The following is a 20,244-nucleotide window of genomic DNA, read 5'->3' on the forward strand; positions in this document are numbered from 1 at the left end:
TTAAGCAAACAAACAACAGAAAAACAGGGTCTGGAGAGATGGCTTAGCTGTTTAAAGTATTAGCACTTTCAGAGGACCTGCATTCCATTCCCAGTACCCACTTGGCGGCTCACAACCAACTGTAACTCTAGTTCCATGGGATCTAGTCTCCTCTTCTGGCTTCTTTGGGCACATAGTGCACATACATATAAAATGAAATAAATCTTAAAAAAAAATAAAATCTTTGTAAATAGTTGTTGGAAGGGTGAATGGGTAACATGGTAATGGTGCACCCATGTCTGCTTTATGTTGTACTTGGTAATGAAGAGTTCTTCATTGCCTCAGATTTCTTTTCTAATTGGGTGGGTTAGCTAATCACAAATGATATAGCTTCAAAGAAACAAGACTGTGTTTTTTTTTGTTTGTTTGTTTGTTTGTTTCTTGTTTTTTGAGACAGTATCTCATGTAGCTCATGCTGGCATCAAACTTGCTTTGTAGTGGAGGATTACCTTGGACGTCTGATCCTCTTGTCTGTCCTGAGGTATATGCCACCAAGGTCAGGTTTATGTGGTGCTGGGGACTGAACCCAGGGCTTCTTGCATGCTAAGCTAGTACTCTACCAACTGAGCTATAGCCCAAAGGAGGAGCTCTGAAGCGGTGGTTGCTTAACATGGAATATCTATTTTTACTGGATTTGAAAAATCTGTTACTCAAAATACCTTGCTGTCTAGTGGATAGAGACCCTGTAAAGGGAGGGTGGGAATCAATCAATCTGATAGGTTTATGCAGGCTGTATGAGCTGGCATAGTTCTTCAGGTTCATTCTGTTGGGGGAACTATGCTAGAAATTTTTAGGATGATCTAAATTAGTCTGCTTTTATGTAATAAACCTGTTTTTAAGCTCTGTGATGACTAAAGCTCCTGCAAGTGAACAATTGCTGGTTTTAATTTACTTAAAGGAACCATGAACAATCTAAATTTTCTTAATCCCAAACACAGTTGCATATTTTATTGAAGTATCCCCAAAAACTATATGGTTAAGCCAGACTGAGGAATAAGCAGCCCAGGGCTGATGCTTCCTGTTTTAAATACTCCCCCCAACCCCACCTCCATGAATTTTTGCAGTTTACTGGCTATGCTATATGCTTTAAAAGTTTTATTTGTGAGCCTGCAAGATGGTTCAGTAGATAAAGGTGCCTGCCACCAAGCCTAATGACCTAAAGATCAATCCCCAGTACCCACATGATAGGAGAAAACAAACTCCCTCAAATTGTCCTTCCCTGCCAAAAAAAAAAAAATTAAAGGTGATAAAAATTATTTTCATAGGTGGTGCATGCCTTTGGTTCCAGCACTTGGAAGATAGAGGCAGGCAGATCTCTGTGAGTTCAAGACCAGCCTGGTCTACAAGAGCTAGTTCTGGGACAGGCTCCAATGCTACACAGGGAAACCCTGTCTAAACAAAACAAAATTTACACAGTTGTGAAGAAAGATGTAGAGGAAAGGTTGAACTGGTGGTTCTTGTCTGGAATATACTGCCTGTTTAGGGTGTAGATTCTTCAAGTGAAGACTCTTCAAGTAAAGATACTATTTTGAGAGCAAAGTAGAGGAAGAACCTGCTGTTCTTCCAAAGGACTTGAGTTCAGTGCCCAGCACTCAACATCAGGTGCCTCACAACTGTCTGTTAACTTCAGCCCCAAGGGAGTTGGTACCTCTAGCCTCTGGTGGTGTTTGTATGCATGTGCACATACCCACATGCAGTTACACACTCCTATAATATTTAAATAATAAAAATAAACTTTAATAAAAATATATAGAAGAAAATGAGGGAACCAGATGAGTGGTGCACACCTATAATTTTTACCACCCATGAGGTTGAGGCATAGGGTCATAAATTGGAGTTCAGCTTGGGCAACATCGAGAGGTCCAGCTAGCCTAAGCTATATAGTAAGACCCCCAACTCAAAACTAAGGGCTAGAACTGTAGCTCATTGGTAGAGTTTAAGACCCTGAGTTTAACCCTCCTCCCAGAACTGCAAAGGAGAGGGGGGAAAAAAAAAGCCAGGGAAATATGGTAAAATCAGTGTGTTGGCAGAACAAAAATATTGCAATGATGTATTTTAAATTGTGACAAGTGACTCACTTGGAACCATGCCTTGGCATTACAATTATTTGTCACAAAAAAAAAAAAAAAAGGAAAAAGAAAAGAAAAAAAACCAACAACAAAAAACCCAGACATATCAGAAAAATAACCTCAGTATTTTAAAAATGTTTTTTGTTGGCAAAGGTTAGCATAGTGCAGCAGTCTCATCTCATTTGATTTTATTGTGACTCAAGTGGGAAATGAGAGCTGTGTGAAGGGGCCAGACACCTAACTGAATGGTGGACATCTCTCCACCCCACCTGAATGTGGCCATTTATTCTCCTCTGGCTACTCCTGTATCCTCTATCCTCTTGGACCTTACCTTGGCTGGAGTAGGGGAATGCATGACATTTCAAATTTGTCAGTATGGCAGATTTTGCATTTTGCTATGTAATTGTATTTGTTTTAATATTTTTAAAAGCTTAAGTTACTGTCAATTCAAATAAACCATGCCAGGACTGTGCAGTGTGGCTATAATAGCCCCTGGCTTCTTGTATCTGGCCCCGATTTTGTAGATACCAATCTGGTGTGCTATGAGCTCTTCCTGTCTGCACTCTACACTTCTGTGGCTTTTGGTTGTATACCTAGCTTCCCTTCCCCACCATGGTATATATGTGTGTGTATGTGGGGGGTGTAAACAGGGACCAACCCCCAGTGTTGTTCCTCAGGAGCTGTCCACCTTGTTTTTGAGACAGGATCTTTCACTGACCTGGAGCTTGCCAAGTAGGCTAGGCTGGCTGGCCAGTGAGCCCCAGGGGCCTCCCTGGTGCTGGTATTGCAAGTGCCTGGCTGTTTTGCATGAGTGCTGAAGATCAAGCTCAGGTCCTTGTACTTGTGCAAGAAGCACTTTACCAACTGAGCCATCTCCCCAGCACTTTCTTAAGAACTTGGTTGCCCTGCTTATAGTTTACGAAATACTCTGCAAATTCTCATCTTCCTTTTTAAAGCTCTTCATAAACCCTACTTCCTCCTAAATCCTTTGTTATGGTCCAGGTCTTAGAGATTCTTACCCCAGTAAACCATGGATTGCTGGTTGAAAACATTGCAACTTAGATTTTGATTATTTTTCTTATTACTTAGCCAAGTTTTATTCAGAGCAGAAATGCGTGCGCGCACACACGCACGCGCACACATGCACACGCACAGCTCACTCGCTCATGAACACAAGTACCCACCCACCACACAGCACACAAAAAGACAGACACCCTCCCAGTAAGGAGGGGATTCCAAGGATGTTGTTCTAGGTTTTGACTTTTTTCCCTTTTAAAATTTCAGTTTGACACTTGAAGATCACATTTGTACATCAAAACATTTTAAAGTAAATAAATTGTACACTGAAATAATGTAAGTTTACAAGAAATGGAAGGCAGTAAGGAAAATTTACTAGTAGGCTATGTGATCAAATAAGAGAATAGATTACCCTAGAGGCAGGAGAGAAGGCCTAGTCCCTACTCCAAATGACTTGACAGGTTTAGATGACTTCTCCTGGAAGGCATCATCCTACATGTGGAATGGGGGGGAGGATGGGAGGGGAGGGAGGTGGGGGGGCATGGGAGGGTGGGAGAGAGGGAAAGAGAGCAGGAGGGAGAGGGACCTGGGATCAATATGTAAAAAAAAAAAGAAAAGAAAAGAATAGATTACTTGTACCTGTCTAGCACTTGCACTTAGCACAGACCTTTGTATTGTTAAGTCCTTTCAGATGGCTTGCAAGGGCTGTGTCTAGTGTTGTAGGTTTTTCTGGGTGCTTTGTATAGCAGGTCACAGGTTGAAGGTGCTCAAGTCCAATGTGTAGGTGAGGATGAAGATAGTCCTTAATTTCCCAAACCCTGATGCAGTGTTTGCATATAATAGGAGGTGATAGAAGTCAGAATCTTACTCTTTGCACACTGAGTTTTCAAGCATTGACTTTCAACTGGAGTGAGGCCATTTATAGTGTGGTGATTTGCTTTTGCTTTTTGTTTATGTGCACAAGTGTTGATGTGTATGAGGATACATTTGTTTGTGAGTATGCATATGTGTATGTGTCTGTATGTGCAGGCCAGAGGACAACCTCAGATGTTTCTTAGGCACTGTCTACCTTTTTCACTTGAGATAAAGTCTCTCATTGCCCTGGAACTAGCATGTAGGCTAAGCTGTCTTGACAGTAAGTCTCATCTTTCTGCCCATCTTCATTGCCTCAGTGCTAGGATTAGAACTGCATGCTACTTCACCTGGCTTTTATTACTTTCTAAACATGAATATGAGAAGGGCTTTGTGAAGTTGCTTGTTTGGTTTTCAGGTACTGGGGATGGACCCTGGGTCCTAGTGTGTGCTGCTAGGTACACTTCTACTCCCTGCTTTTCCTTACTGTAAGCACCTTACATTAGTTCGTACAATTGCTTTTTTTGTTTGTTTGTTTGTTTTGATTTTTCAAGACAGGGTTTCTCTGTGGCTTTGGAGCCTGTCCTGGAACTTGCTCTTGTAGACCAGGCTTGTCTTGAACTCACAGAGATCCACCTGCCTCTGCCTCTTGAGTGCTGGGATTAAAGGTGTATGCCACCACTGCCTGGCTAGTTAATTCGTTTGTACCAACCAGGAGCCAGTTAATTCAAGCTTCTTAGTATTCCCTCAGACAGCACATCCCTGTCTGCCCTCCTCATGCTGGAGATAGAACATGGGACCTTCGCTGCACATACTAGGCAAGTTCTGTGCTACTGAGCTTTGTGTCTTCAGTGACCTCCAACATTACATTTAGATGTCATGTCTCCTTAGGCTTCTCAAGTCTATTTCTTGTTTTTAATGTCTTTGACAGTTTTGACATGGATTGGGACAGGTATTTTGTTAAATGCTCTGTAACTGGTTTGTCTGATTCATTTATTTTTTCTTTCTGTGTTTTTATGAGAAAAGGTCTCAAATTCACTCTGTAGTGCAGGATGACCTTGAGCGTCTGGTTCTCTGAACTTCATTCAGGTCTTTCTGCCTTCACTTTCCATGTGCTAGGATTACAGGCTCACTGTACAGTCTTGGCTTGAGGGTGCTTTTGTTTTGTTTTGTTTTGTTTTTTTCTTCCTTTCTTGATTAGGATAGGATTATGGACTAGAAGGAAGATCACAGAGATTAAAGTAGCATTCTTACCAGGTCAGTGATACCATATACTTGTGTAACCCTCACTGATCACCTGCCTGTGGTGGTCCTTTCCTACTGTAGTTACTTTTCCTCCAAGTTTGCAGTCCATATTTACTGTGTGTAGAATTAATGTATGTTCCACCTTCTTGTGAAGGCAAGTATCTCTAGAATTTTTTTTTCTTAAGATTGTATTGTTATTTTTGGGTGTGTGCTGCACATGCATGAGAATGGAGGCCAGAAGAGGGCATCAGATTCCCTGGAATTATTGACAGCTATGAGTTGCTCAGTGTAGGTGCTGAGCCCTTCTGACCCTCCTGTTTTCATCTTTTCAGTCCTAGGATTGCAGATGTGCTAGGATGGAACCCAGGATTTACGCGTCCTAAGTAGTCACTCCACCAACTCAGCTACATCCCAAATCTTCAGTCTGTTTCTAGAGCTTTTCATTTTTATTATGGAAAATGTTGGACATATGAGAAAGTAGAGTAAATAGTAGCTGAAACCACAGCAACACATTGAAATTTATGGTCGGTCTTGTTTTACTTGTGCCCCCCTCACTGCTAGAATTCTTTTATTTTTATGTAAATCCCTGCTCCAGATAGGCTCTGTTGGAGCTGATTGGGGGTTGACCATGTTTTTATAAAACAGGATCCTGTTTGCACCAGAGTCACCTACTTATTTGTAGAATTGCAGATGTTGGGGACCCAGACTAACCAACAGCATGGAATCATAAATCTGTAGGTTTTTAAAAAACCCTGTACTTAAAGTATTTTCTGCTGCCTCTCCTCACCCTCATCCTAGTATAAATAAATATTCTGTATAGATTCAAAAACACATGAGTTAGCTAATGGGTTTGGGGCTTGTTTGAACAGATCAGATTGAAGGAAGCAAGAGAAGAACTTGAATTTAAAAATGTTTGTTAGTTTATTTTCTGTGCTTGTGTGTGTGTGTGTGTGTGTGTGTGTGTGTGTGTGTGTGTGTGTGTGGTGGGGGGAGGGAGAGAGGGAGAGAGGGCTGGTGCTATGAAGTATGTGTCAGAAGACTTTTTCTTCTACCATGTGGGTTCTGGGGATGGAACTCAAATCCTCAGGCTTGGTGGTAGGTGCCTTTATGGTTTTTCTTTTCTTTCTTTGGGTATTGGGTGGGGGTGGGGGGATGACAACGTTTCTCTGTGTAGCATGGTCATCCTGGAACTCACTCTTAGATCAGGGTGGTCTCTGGGTCCTGAGTGCTGGGACTAAAGGTGAGCACCACCATGCCTTGATTCATTTATTATGCTCTCTCTGTCTCTCTCTCTTTTTTTCCAGCAGGATTTTTGTATAGCCACAGCTGTCCTAGAACTTGCTCTGTAGATCAAACTGGCCTTGAACTTAGAGATCCATCTGCTTCTGCCTCCCAAGTGCTGGGATTAAAGGGGTGCACCACCATCATCACCCAGCCTTTATGGTTTTTCTAAGACAACTTATTTTGGAACAGCCTAAGATTTGTGACCAGTTTCATGTTTTGTTTTGTGTCTGTCTGTGTTTCTCTCCCCCTTTCTCCCCCCCCCCCCCCAGACAGGGTCTTACTGGTTTGGAACCCTCCTATATAGGCTGGGCTTGAATTCAGAGATCTATCTGTCTGTTTCCTGGAGTGCTGGATTAAAGCAGTACATGACCATTCCCAACTTGAAATATTCTTTTTGTTTGTTTTTTGAGACAGCATTTTCCGTGTAACAGCTCTTGCCGTCCTGGAACTCATTCTATAGATCAGGCTGGCTTCAAGCTCAAGAGATCTGCCTGCTTCTGCCTTCCATTTGCTGAGGTTAAAGGGGTGTGCCATCATGCCTGGTTCAGAATATTGTTTTTATTAACATTTGTTTTTGTTGTCTTTAATTACCTGTGTGTGTATTTATATGGGAATCTATACATGTGAGTGCAGGTTCCCAAAAAGGGAAAAGACTTTGAATCCCTTGGAGTTGATATAGGAACTAGGAACCTAACTCAGGTCCCTATACAAGATCAGTATGAGCTCTTAACCAGTGAACCATCTCTCTAGCCTTGGGCAAAAAGATTCTCATGAGTGGAAAGAAAGATGATTGTGTAATCACTTAGATGTCATTAAAAGAGCATCATAGGCTCATTGAATTTTCTTAAAGCAAAATATATACCTTGAGTAGGAGTATTTACTGACAAAGGTTTATAGTAAATTTTGATAGAGCAGGGTTTTTTGTTTTGTTTTGTTTTGTTTTTTGTTTCTTTTGTTTTTTGTTTTTTTTCTTTTTTGAGACACGGTCTGGCTGTATTCCAGGCTGGCCTCAATCTTGCACCAGTTATACTGCTCCTGCCTTCTAAGTGCTGGAATTATAGGCATGTGTCACCATAGTGGACAGCCTTCAGCTTTTTATTGCAAAACTGAGGTGTTGTGAACCTCTCATGAGCTACAAACTTCTCAGATGAGCCACAAAAGCCAGGCATTGTGGTGTAAATTAGTAACCCTAGGCTTAAATTCTCAGAAGGCTGAAGCAGGAGATTTGCTTAAACCTAGTAGTTTCAGACCAGCTTAAGCAACTGACTGAGACCCTGTCTCCAAAAAAAAAAAAAAAATTACTAAATTTAAAGTATTGTACCAATTGCAGATTTTTCTTCAATAAATCCAACCTGTGCTGCTTTAGAAAGGAAATGCTTTTTCTGTCTGTATTCTGCCCAGAATTCCCCACTGTAGCTTGGCTCTCTTTAGGCAGCAACTGTTCCCTCCAAAGATGCAGCCTGTCGATTACCCAGCAGAGCCTCACTTGACTTTTATCTCAGACTGTTATTAAAGCCAACACTCAGATGCTGATTGCTAGTAAGGCAGTGAAAAAAATAACAAAGCTACGAAAATAGCCCCCTGGAAATGCTACCCAAAGACTGTAGGTTGCACTGGGACTATCCAGAAATCTGTAATTCACCTTAGTTTTCTTTGCAGAAAATAAAACATAAGGAGACAGGAGATGACTCACAGTGCTTGCTGCAAGGGAACCTGAATTTGATCCTCAGAAACCATGTGAAAAAGTCAGCATCTGTGATAGGCACGAATAATCACAGTGTTAGGGAGGCAGAGCTAGGGAGGGTCCTGGAGTTTCCTGGCCAGCCTACCTAGCTGAGTGGTTCAGGTTTAGTAAGAGACTCTTTGTCTCTAAAAATAAGGTGGGAAATGGATTGAGAAAGACACTCCACACGGACCTCTGAACTCCATGTGTACCTGCATGTACAGGAATTTAATACATACACAAAAGGATATGTAACTAAACATCTCATAGCTAATATGAACCATAAGAACACAGCAGACTTAGAAAGGTTTGAAATTTTGAGTCCTTGTCTATAGAACTTTAGAACTGAAATTTCAGTTTACAGATGAAAAATCCAGGGATTGAAGTTGCTGACTCAAAGCTAATTTTACCTGATTGACTTGACACTCAGACCACCCTGTTCACCAGGGTGAGCTGCCTTGTGCTATGAGCATTATGCTCGTTAGGTATGACACATAATCTAACTCCAGTCACTGTCCTCCAGGAGTGACTTGGCGTTACCACTCAAAAGCACTGAAGTGTGTATTTACTCTCTGCCTCCCTCCCCTCTCTCTCTCTTGAAATTTTTACTGTATTTCTCTGGGTGGCTTGGAGCTCTCTCTGTGAACCTCAAACTGTCTCCTGAATGCTGGGATTAAAATTGTATACAATGTCTAGCATATCAAAATTTCATAGATAATGAAAGAAAAGTGATATTGAAAAATCAGGAAACCAAAACACTAAAAGAATAAATTAATTTGTTTTTAATTTTTATTTTTATAAGTGTATTTGAGTTATATGCCTTATGTTCGTGGTGGGTACCCTGAGAGGCCAGAAGAAGAGTGTGTTAGATCCTCTGAAACTGGAGTTGCCCAATGTGGGTACTTGGAACCAAACTCCTCCAGGAGAACATCATATGCTCTTAACCATTGAGCCATCTTTTCCAGCCCCAGTGGTGGGGTGGGGAGCTCAGGTGTTTGTACATGGGTATGTGACTTGTGCTTGTAGGCTTGTGAGACAGTTGTGAGTTGTCAGACATGGATGGGTGTTGGGAATCAAGCCCGATCCTCTGCAAAAGTAGCTCACTCTTTTAACCACTTAAGCCATCTCTCTCCTGTCCCTAGTCCCTCCCTCCAGAAGATGTCTTTGTTTTGTTTTGTTTTGTTTTGTTTTGTTTTTTGAGACAGGGTTTCTCTGTGTGGCCCTGGTTGCCCTGGAACTAGCTTTGTGGACCAGGCTGGCCTCGAACTCAGAGATCCGCCCACCTCTGCCTCCCAAGTGCTGGGATTAAAGGCATGTGCCACCATTGCCATTGTTTAGAATAACTTTTTTTGAGACAGGTTCTGATACTGTAGCCCATGCTGGCCTTGAACTGTGTATGTACCTGAGGATGGCCTTGAACTCGTGATCTTTCATGGCCATCTCCAGAATTCTGGGGTTACAGGTATGTATGTATCACAATACCTGGTTTATGCAGTGCTAGTGTTAGAGCCCAGGGCTACTTGCTAAGCAGACACTACCAGCTGAGCCGTATCCCCAGCCCTCTAAAAGAACAACTGTAGTTTCTACCTCTGCAATGAAGCTGCACCAGTTAATTAAAAGGACAAGAGTGTTTCTGCTTTTTAAGAAACATAATCATAAACTTGTAAACGTTCATTTGTAAACCTGAAAATCCTTTAAACACCACAGATCTGTGGGCTTTGGCAAGGGCCTGAGCCCTTTTAAGAATCTGCTGACTACTGTGGGTTCCAAGGGTAATAATGCTCATTGCAAGTACTTAGTTTATCTTTCCTTGAATGGAGGAGTTGGAGATCAGAGTGGGGGAGTGGGCAAAAAGGGGATGGAAACAGGTAGACCTAGACCTTGCTGGCCAGCTTGTTCAGTCAATCAGTGAGCAACAGGATCAGTGAGAGAACCTTTCAAAAAATAAGGTGAAAAGGAGTCAGGAAAGACATCTCCATCTTGCCCTCTGGCCTCCACCCGCAGCTGTGTGAGTGAGCACACCTGCCTGTGCACATACTCAGAGCACATGCACACACAGACACCCTCAGGTGGTCAGGCTTGGCAAGGGAACTACTCCCGGAATCCACTCCTCTAGCCTCTTGGCATTTATACTATGGCTGCAAATATTCATAGCTGACTATAGCATTTAATACATTTCTTTGACATCTTTTACTATTTTTCTACTACAATTTTATTTTCAGGGGCTTCTCCACATTCATTTATTCAGGAATGGAGCTTAGGTTGTTCTTGAACTCATGGGCTCAGGAAATCCTCTTGCCTCAGTCTCCTATTAAATAGCTGGAACCACTGGCACACATACCTGTCTCTGTCTCTCCATCTCTCTGTCTGCCTGCTTGTCTGTCTATGTCTCTGTCTGTCTGTCTGTCTGTCTCTTACCCTCTCTCTCACTCTCTGACTCTCTCAAGACCTTCTCCCCCTATATGGCCCAGGCTAGCTGTTCTTGGAATTCTTCTGCCTCAGTTTCTCCTATGCTGGGATTATAGGCATGCACTGCTCTGCCTGGCTCCTACTTTTTAAATAGCATCTTCTCATGAATATAGTGTCTCCAAGAGGATTCTGGAAATATTGGAGTTGTTTGCTTTCCATAACCATTCCTTGCATTCTGTTTTTATCTGCTGTGTAGGTTGTTATCTTTGCCTAAATGACGTTTTCTCAAATGTCAGGCGTTCTTTGCTCCTGAGCAAGAGATTAAAGCACTAAACTAGTTCTCCTTGACTGACCATCCTTTCCTTTATTCTCTGCATCACATCCATCAATAGCCTGGTACTGCTGGCTCCACCCTGTCCCATCCTGTCGGGGAGCTGAGGTAATGTGCCGAGGCAGCGGCTATGACTGTATACCTCTGTCATTTGCTCAGTTTTTCATTTGAAAATGGCAACCTGATTCTGAGGTTGTTGTAGGGTTGCATTAGTTTAGTGTAGTGTCTGGCATGTAGTAAATGCTGCTTTAAGTATTTTATAACCCCCTGGGATCAAGTCACCATATCCTATGTGGATTATTCTAATATCAAACATACATTCCCAGGGGCTGGGGAGATTGCTCAGTATAGTGCTTTCTGTACAATCATGAAGACCTGAGTTTGATTTCTAGAACCTATGTAAAAATCTGGATGTTAGGAGCACTTTTCCCATCTGCCTGGTCCCACAGCCGTGTCAGCCCCAAATAACACAGAGATGCTGCATTAGATATAAAGCTGTTGGCCAGTTACTAGCGTTTCTTATTGGCTAGCTCTGTCTTAAATATTAACCCATTTCTATCAATCTAAGAGTTTCCACGTGGTCTTATTGGAGAGAGGGTCCAGACCTTTTCTCTCAAGTCCCTACATTTTGACTGTCTCACTACATCTCCCAGAATCTTCCTTGTCTCCTAGTCCCACCTATCTTGCCTTCCTATTTGCCAACAGTGCTTTATTCATTAACCAATAAGAGAAACATATTTACAGAATGACATCTTCCATCAGCTGGGCATAGTGGTGCATGCTTGTAACTCTAGATGGTCAGATCTCTCAGACTAGACTAATGTAATTAGTTAGCCCCAAACTACTGAGAGACCCTGTTGAAAAAGACAAGGTTGGGACTAGTGAAATGGCTCAGTGGGTAAATATGCCTGCTGACAAGCTTGAGAATCTGAGTTCAATTCCTGGGACCCACATGATGGAAGATAATTTATTCATACAAATTGTCCTCCCCAACCTCTAAAACACACGCACACATGCACACGCACGCAAGGCTGTATGTTCCCCAATCATTCTTTAAAAGTAACAGAGTCTTTGTCCTTGCTCTAATATTCATGGTGTAAGGAGTATGGTTTTTTCTAGGAGTTTGGTTTTTCCGCCTGCCGCCAGGCTTGTCCCGCCGCCGCGCCAGCCCCAATTAACACACCAAGACTCTGTATTTGATATTATGCTGTTGGCCCGTTACTAGTTTCTTATCAGCTAGCTCTGTTTTAAGTATTAACCCATTTCTGCTGATCTATGTATTTTCACGTGGTCTTCTCTTACCGGGAGTGGGGCAGGGGTCCGATCTCTCCAGTCTCTCCATCTTGGCCCTGCCTTTCTACTTCCTCTTTCCTCCTTGTCTCCTAGTCCCTCCTATCTCCTTTCCTATTGGCCAACAGTGCTTTATTCATTAACCAGTATGAGAAACATATACAGAATGACATCTCCCATCATCATGGGGTGTCTCACTCTCTGTGCACTGTGAATTTACTGGTCTGTCTACTGAGGATGGTAAGCTATAGTTAGCATGGTGATACACACCTGTAATCCCACTATTGAGAGTTCAGTTCTAGCCTGGTTGCATAGTGACACCCTGTCCCAAAAAGAAATTCTTGTTAGCAGAATATCCATCTCCTGAATTGGGAGAGGAGGTTAGGACATTGTAGTCTGACAGAAGTCACCTGGTTTGATACTCTTTTGACCAGATCAGGCCACTTTACAGTAGTTCTGTGTAATTCACATCCCTTGTTAGTGTTCTAGAAGTAGGGGTGAATTGATGTTTCAGTAATGGATTTTAATGGGATAGCTGAGATAAAGCAGCACTTTCCTATAAAATGGTCTCTTTCGCAGATATTCATTAAGTCAACCCTCAAATTACATCATTCTGTGTCAGTGCAAGTGACCTTGACGATCACTTTTGAACAAGTGGGACCCACCCATTTTGTGTTCCTAGGCCGCTGGAATTTCTGATTCATCCACTGGCCCTCGGTGTGTGTCTGAGTGTATTTAGTGCTGTTTCATTTCCCCTTTCTAATATTAGAACCTATTGGTGTTGTTGTTATGTTAGGAGCTCAGGAAACATTTAGTGACTTAAGGTTCTGTGTATAGAAAGCCTCTGTGATAGATGGTCTTTAAGTTTTGAGGTATAAAGCAAAAAATGTGGGACTCACAGTAATTGTCCATATTTTCCCATAAACTGCACGAATGACTCATATTACTAAGTCTCTGAGATGCAGAGTTGCTTGTTTGGTGTTGGGAGAGGAACATGGTTTTCTTTGTCCTGACCTGCTTAAAAAGAAAAGCAGGGATGGGAGATATCTCTGAAGTTAATAGTGCGTCCTGCTCTTCCACAGGACCTTCAGTTTCCAGCATCCATCTTGGGTTGTTCACATCTGCCTATAAACTTCAGTTTAGGGGGATTCATTACCCTCTTTTGGTCTCCACAGGTACTCATGTGCATATACTCCTCCTCCTGATATACATAATTAGAGAAAAAAAACCATCAAAAGAAAAAGAAAAGCCAAAGTTATGTACTTTAGAGGTGGGCTTTATGGCAGCACCAGTTTGGAAAATGGCTGGTGCTTGGCTTCAGGTCTCCTTCATCAGCCAGCCCAGTCTGAGTTTCAGTTCTCAAGCAGGTACATGTTTCTTTTGTGTCAACTTCCCAAGGTGAGAGGGTCTGGGGAAGCAGAAAGTAGATGAATTATAGAAAGCAGTGCCTCCTAGGAGCTTTGCTTGCCTTGTTTAGACTGCCTGACCAGCAAAGTCTAAACTAAGTAAGCCCCCTGGGTAGTGGGGAGACAGAGTGGAAGATGGCCTGGACTTTCTCCTGGTGCTCTCCAGGATGGTCCCTCCACCAGCACCAGTGGTCTTAAGTTAGTTTGTATGTTGGACATGTGATGGTCTGTATACCTGTAGACTTAGCCCCTAGTAAGTTAGGGTGGAGGATTACTGTGGCTTTAAAGCTAGTCAAAGCTACATGGCAAGACTCTGTCTCAAAACAAAAACAAAACAATGGCAACAACAACAGTTATATCTGGGGTGATAACTCAGTAAAATGCTTGCCTTGCAAGTGTGAGGATCTGAGTTCAATCCCCACAACCCATGTAAAAGAAGCTGGTCATGATGGGGCATGCTTATAATTCCAGCACCAGAGAGGCAGAGACACATAGATCTCTCAAACTCCTTAGCTGGTCAGCCCTGTCTAGTTGGCAAATTCCAGGCCAGTGAGGACCTTGTCTCAAAAAACAGGGTGGATAGCACTTGAGAAGTGACAGCTGAGGTTCTGACCTCTCCACATGTGCACATGAACGTGCACATATGTGCACACCCACAATTGCAATATGGATGAGTGCTGGTGAGGTGGACATAGGTCTGAATTGTGCCCACCTCACCAGCATCCAGAACTGATTGTGTTTGGACCTAGGGCCAGGGGACTAAGTTCAAATGAGTCCGGCATGGCGGCCTGACTGATGTTTTCAAGAAAAGGAAGTTAGGTCAAAGAGACAGCAGGGATAGGCACACAGAAGACCATGGAGGATGTGATGAGAGGCAGCATCTGCAAGGTGGCAGCAGGAGAAGCCAGCCTGCTGCCACCTTGAGCTTGAACTTCAACCTGCAGAACTCTAAGGCGATCATTTTCTGTTGTTGAAGCCCTTCAGTCAGAAAAAAATAATGACCACATCATAGAAGCATCAACTGAGCCCCTCTTTAGTGTGTGTGTGTGTGTGTGTGTGTGTGTGTTTGTGTGCATGTGTGCATGCGTGCATGCGTATGAACCATGTACCTTTTTTTTTTTTTTTTTTTTTTTTTTTTTGAGACAGTCTTTTCACTAGGACCTGGGGAGTGAGTGGTAAATTGTATATAAGCCTGGTCCCTGACTCCATTTAGCTAGGGGACATTTAAGATTGTATGATCTATTGTGTGATGGGGAAATACAGGGAATTGGGCATCCAAAGGCAGATCCTTAACTTGGGACTTAGGGATGATTCTCACTGATGGGCAAGGTATTGCAGGGTGGGGTGGGTGCCAGTGGTAGAGTTTTCTAGTAGGTAGAGTGTAAGGCAGTAAAAGAAGATTGATCTGATCTCTCAAGTGGAGAGCAAGGACAGCTCAGTCAGAGTCTAGGCTGCAAAGGTGATGGGAGTCAAAGGTTGAGGGGACAAGCCCTTTAGACTGTCCTGCCAACATCTTGATCTTGAGCGTGGAACCTGGAAAGTATTGCTTTCTGGTTGTTTGAGTCACTCATCTTGGGAGTCATTGTTGCTGTAGTCTTAGTTCAAGAGTAGATAAGGGCATGTTTTGCCAAGCCGGACGACAACCTGACAACTCCCAGGACCCACATGAAACCAACAATGGTATAAAACAGTGGCAATTTGTTTTCTAAAGTAGCTGTAATGTAGTGAATAAGTGAACGAGCAGTTCAATTGCCCAAGGGTGGTGGGGGGTGGGGGAAGGCTGTCTTTATTATTGCTATTACTACAGCCACCCCTGCCACAGCCACCACCACCACTACCACCGTGGATTGAATCCAGGGGTTCCCACATGTTAAGCCATCATGGGCAAGACATCACCATGGAGTTACATACCCAGCCATTAGGCTGTGGTTTTAAACAAACAAGCCACTGGCTCTTGGTTAGAGGTCTGAAACAGCATATATCTAAAAGATGAGCCTGGAACATAGCTGAAAAACAGCAATCCAAGGCTGCTGGGATCTTGGCAGAGGGCTGAGGAGCAGACTTCTGCAGAGCACCTGCTGGCCTGTGGGACAGTGTGGCATCATTAAGAATAACTATTAGCCAGGCATGGTGGTTCACTCCTTTAATCCCAGCATTTGACAGGCAGATACATGTAAATCTTTGAAAGTTCAAAGCCAGCCTGGTCTACATATCTAGTTCCACGATAGCCAGGGCTATCTAGAGAGACCCTGTCTTAAAGAAGAAAGAAAGGAAGGAAGGAGAGAAAAGAAAACTACAGTGGATTGGGCATGCCAGGCAGTTTAAGCCCACTAGTTCATAACAAGTCTTCCCAAAGAGCAACAATAGCCCTCCTATTCTGGCAACCACTAGAGAACGCTATCTAACCAACTTATTAAAAACAAACAAACTGGAAAAGAAAGCTTGAGGTGCCTGTGGCATGCCATTGCCATTGCCTTTGCTGTCTTAAATCAGAGCCTCTGTGATAAGCCACAGGAAACTCACTATTACCATTCTGTTGGAGGTCTTGGAGGAAGGTCTTTTGGTCACCTGAGATCCAATGCCAGGGTGGGCTTTTTGGTGAAGCAGATGTGAGTCACCCACACTTGTGAAAATAATCTCCAAGAAATTCAGTGAGAGCTTTCAGGATGGCTCAGCAGGTAAATTGCTTGCTGCTGACCTGAGTTTAGTTCCAGGATCCACATAAAGGTGGAGAGAATTGGCTCCGTAAAGTTGTCCTGTGACCTCTGTAGACCACACATATGCATCACTTGTGCACACACAGTTTTTTGTTTTTTGTTTTTTTCTTAAAGAAATTCATTGGTTCCTCAAGCTAGACTTAAGTGGAACAATTTCTTTGTTGTTGATACCCTTCCTGGGTGGTAAACAGATGTTCACACAGCATCCAGTCTGCCCTTCTTCTTTAACTCGAGCTCCCAGTTACCTACCTGGAAAATATGAGGAATTTCTCCTCATAAAAATTTATCAGTTGGGAACAAAGGAGGAGTGACAGAAAGAGAGAATTGGTGGTGTGTGAGCCTCAGGGGATTTGGACATTGGTCATAAATTTCTTTTTACATGTGACCCTTTAAAACAGACTCCCAGGCAAGTTTCACTTAATTACACATGCGCACAGGTTTCATTGGAGATTCTGGGCACTGTGATCAGATAATTGGCTGGATTTATAATGGCTAAATTAATAGTCAGGTAGCAGCTCCTGATCCACCATGAGTCATTACTGGGAAACTACCGCCCTTCCCAAATTACCTGTCTTGGAAGCAAATAGTAGGTACCCAACTACCTCATAAGAGCAAGTTTTCTGCTTAGTAAATCAAGTACTAGATAGCTATTAAAGTGCTTTGAAAACTGTGGAATAAAAATGCAATGGAATGTGCTTTTGAGATGCCCGGTGTTTTTAAATATTGCCTTACGGAAAGTGCTTTAAAGAACCCAAGCCCCTTATTATCTTCCTCCTCCTCTCTGGAGGGAACCTGGGGAGCTATCTGAGGGTATGATGACATGCCTGTCATTGTTGATGTTTCTCTGTAGTAGATGATTGCTTTGATTTATGCATTACTATATGCTGTAGGCAGAGCATGTTGAAGAGAAACTGGCTTAATAGTTTCCTGACTATTGCAGCCAGGAGCCTCTTTGAGACTGGGTTTCTAGTTTAACCACTAGGGCCTGGGGATTTCAGTTGTGGTTCTTGCTTGTAGAATTCACTTCCTCTCTGTGGTTTGAGCAAACCCAGCTCACCTTCCAGTCTATGGCTTCACTTCCTCATTTTATGGGAGTTTTCCCTTCACTAGTGTGAGAGGGAAGGCTTGAACTTGAACCCCTGTAATCCCAGCAATGGTAAGTTGGGAGCTGGAGACTATGTATTCCTGGAGCTCCCTGGCCAGCTAGCCTGTCCTGCCTGGTGAAGTTTTAGGTCAGGAAGAGATCTGAGAACCATTGGAGGTTGTTCTCCTCCAACCTGCACACACATAAGCACATGGACACTGGCATACATTTGTGCACTGGCCATGAACATGCACACACACACACACACACACACACACACACACACACACACACTCGGAGGGGAGAGGCGGGGAGGGGAGGGAAGGAAAGGGAAACAAGAAAGTATATAAGAGCTTGGCAGGACTCTTTGTTAACATAAGTATGTCTTTTCATGCCTCCTTAATAACTCACAGAAGACCAATGTGTGAATCAGATCATTGTACCAGCCTTTAGGCAGCTCTGTGATCCAGTTTTATAAGAAATAGGTTAGTGTTTGAAAATTAAAAGAGAGGAGAAGATAATGATATAATCTCTGTGGAGTTTAGAGAAGGGGCTTAGAAGCCCTTATACATGCCTTAGTCCCAGACCAGCCAGGGCCATATACTGGGACAAAACCCCAAAAAGTTAACCACATGGAGGCTTTAGAACTATGGTGTCTAGGAAGGATGGGGGACATGTTCTTAACACTTAGCCTCCAGTGCTGCTTTCCCACCACAGGCTCTGGGCGTGTTAGTTTCCTTATCTATGATATGGAGCTGGTCCAGTTACATTAGGTGTTGTGCTAATCAGATGAAATAATGCTGCATTTTTATCAAGTCTCAGATGCAACCAATTACAAGCCCTACCTTTCCTTTTTGTGCCATTGCAAAGAAAGAACCCTGCCAGTTAAACCAACTTAGTTTCAGGTGTGATATACTCAGAATTTAGAGACGTTAAAAGGTAGTGGATAAGCTGGACATAATGGTGTTCATCTATAATTCTCACACCCAGGATGCTGAGGAAGGAGGATTGAAAGCTTGGGGTCAGCCTAGGTTATTATACAAGACCTTATCTGGACAAAAAGGATAGCAGGGCTGGGAAGAGGGTCCAGCTTTTAAAGCACTTGTCACTTAAGAAAAAAGCCTGCAGTTTGGATCCCTGGAATCCATGTGATCACCAGGTACTCACCATGGCAGCCCCAGCGGAGTGGGGGTGATTAGCCATATCAGTGAGCTCTGGGTTTGATTGAGAGATCAAAGCATTGAGACAAACCATGTGGTTTTTTTGTTTGTTTTTGTTTTGTTTTTCTCCCAGTGACAGATTTTCTCTGCAACATCCCTGGCTGTCCTGGAGCTTGCTTTGTAGACCAGGCTGCCTCTACCTCCCAAGTGCTGGGATTAAAGGCATGTGCTACCACTACATGGCTGACAAACCATATTTTTAAAATCAGTAAAATCTGACATATTAGATAAAACACTCAGCTATACAGTTATCTAGGGTCATATTTTGTTTTTATTATGTGTATTCAGGGGATGAGGTGGTTATTAATAATATTTATTACTTACAATAAATAATATTTATTACTATTCTAGTAGATTCTTGACAAACCTTGGCTGATATACAGATTCCAGGAAGTCTTTGGTTCTGCTAGCTCCTCAGCACCTTCTGGATGGGGTATCAGTGTTGCTTTTACAAATAGACTTTGTAAGATGAACTGCAGTTCATTTTAGGCCTCTCACGTTTTTGTTAATGGATATGCACTGGGCTTTGGATCTGTGTCCGGAGCTGTGCAGCCTAGTCTTGGATCCAATGGGTTTCCTTGGGGCAAGACACCTCACTTGGCAAGGACCAGTAGTACACAGGACAGTGTAGGAATGTACAAAATTGTGCAGCCTGCATCACCTCCCCAAAGGCTTTTAGTTTTGTCAGTCATACATGCAACAGCTATAATTTTCTGTGGAAATTCTGTTCCTTTTCAAATATTTTCCCCTAAGAGTCAGAAGGGGGTTAATGCTCCTTAAATCTCTTATCTGGAATTAACTAACTACAATCCCAATCTTGGGAATTTTTCTGACTCAATGGAGATAGGTATGTATGAGAGAACAACACTTGGAACATTAACCATGTCTTACAGTTCTGGAAAGGAGAGTAGGGTATGCATACACAGACTTGGAAGAAAGCCTTAGGAATACACATAGTGCCAACTATTGAGAATTAGTTCTCTGGACACCATAGAATCATAGAATCATTGGTAGGATCTGGAAGGCTCCGAGAGGAAAAATACAATGTAAAATGTGGGAGGAGAGGTTCATCTTTACCATACATGAATTTATATTGGTGGGAGAAGTATGGTGTAGTGAGATGGGAAAAGAGTGCTTTATCAAGGTCTGCCTTTTACAGAGAGATTGAGACATGGGGCCCTCTTTAGAAAAAGCATATCTTGCAGATGTGAAAGAATTGTCTGGGTTTGAATTCTGTTGTTCTTAAAGCATTGTGCTCATGTCTATTGTTTTTTAATTTTGTAACCTTAAGTAACTGCCAGCTGACCTAAGTGCTGGGAGAGCAGGGTGTGTTTGGCTTGATATTTAGTTAAGCCTGCAAAATACTCAACTCTATGTCTAGAATAAGGTTAAGCAGGGGGTGGGAAGATGTATTAGGGAAACATAAAGGGGAACAATGGGGGCTTTTATATGATTGCGATGTATTCCTTAAATTGTGATATATTTCTTAAAAGTCAAAAATAGAAACCAATAATAAAGCTGTTCATGTAATCCTTTAAGAAAAACTCTGTTTAAGTAT

General features: G+C 42.6%; 1 protein-coding gene across 3 annotated transcripts in view; it reads left to right on the top strand.

Annotated features, from left to right (window-relative positions):
- Lmtk2 (lemur tyrosine kinase 2) overlaps positions 1–20,244 on the top strand; it is an 81,737-nt gene that overhangs the window by 5,351 nt on the left and 56,142 nt on the right. The window lies entirely within an intron of this gene.

Source organism: Phodopus roborovskii, unplaced genomic scaffold, assembly GCF_943737965.1.
Source record: "Phodopus roborovskii unplaced genomic scaffold, PHOROB, whole genome shotgun sequence".
NCBI lineage: Eukaryota > Metazoa > Chordata > Mammalia > Rodentia > Cricetidae > Phodopus > Phodopus roborovskii.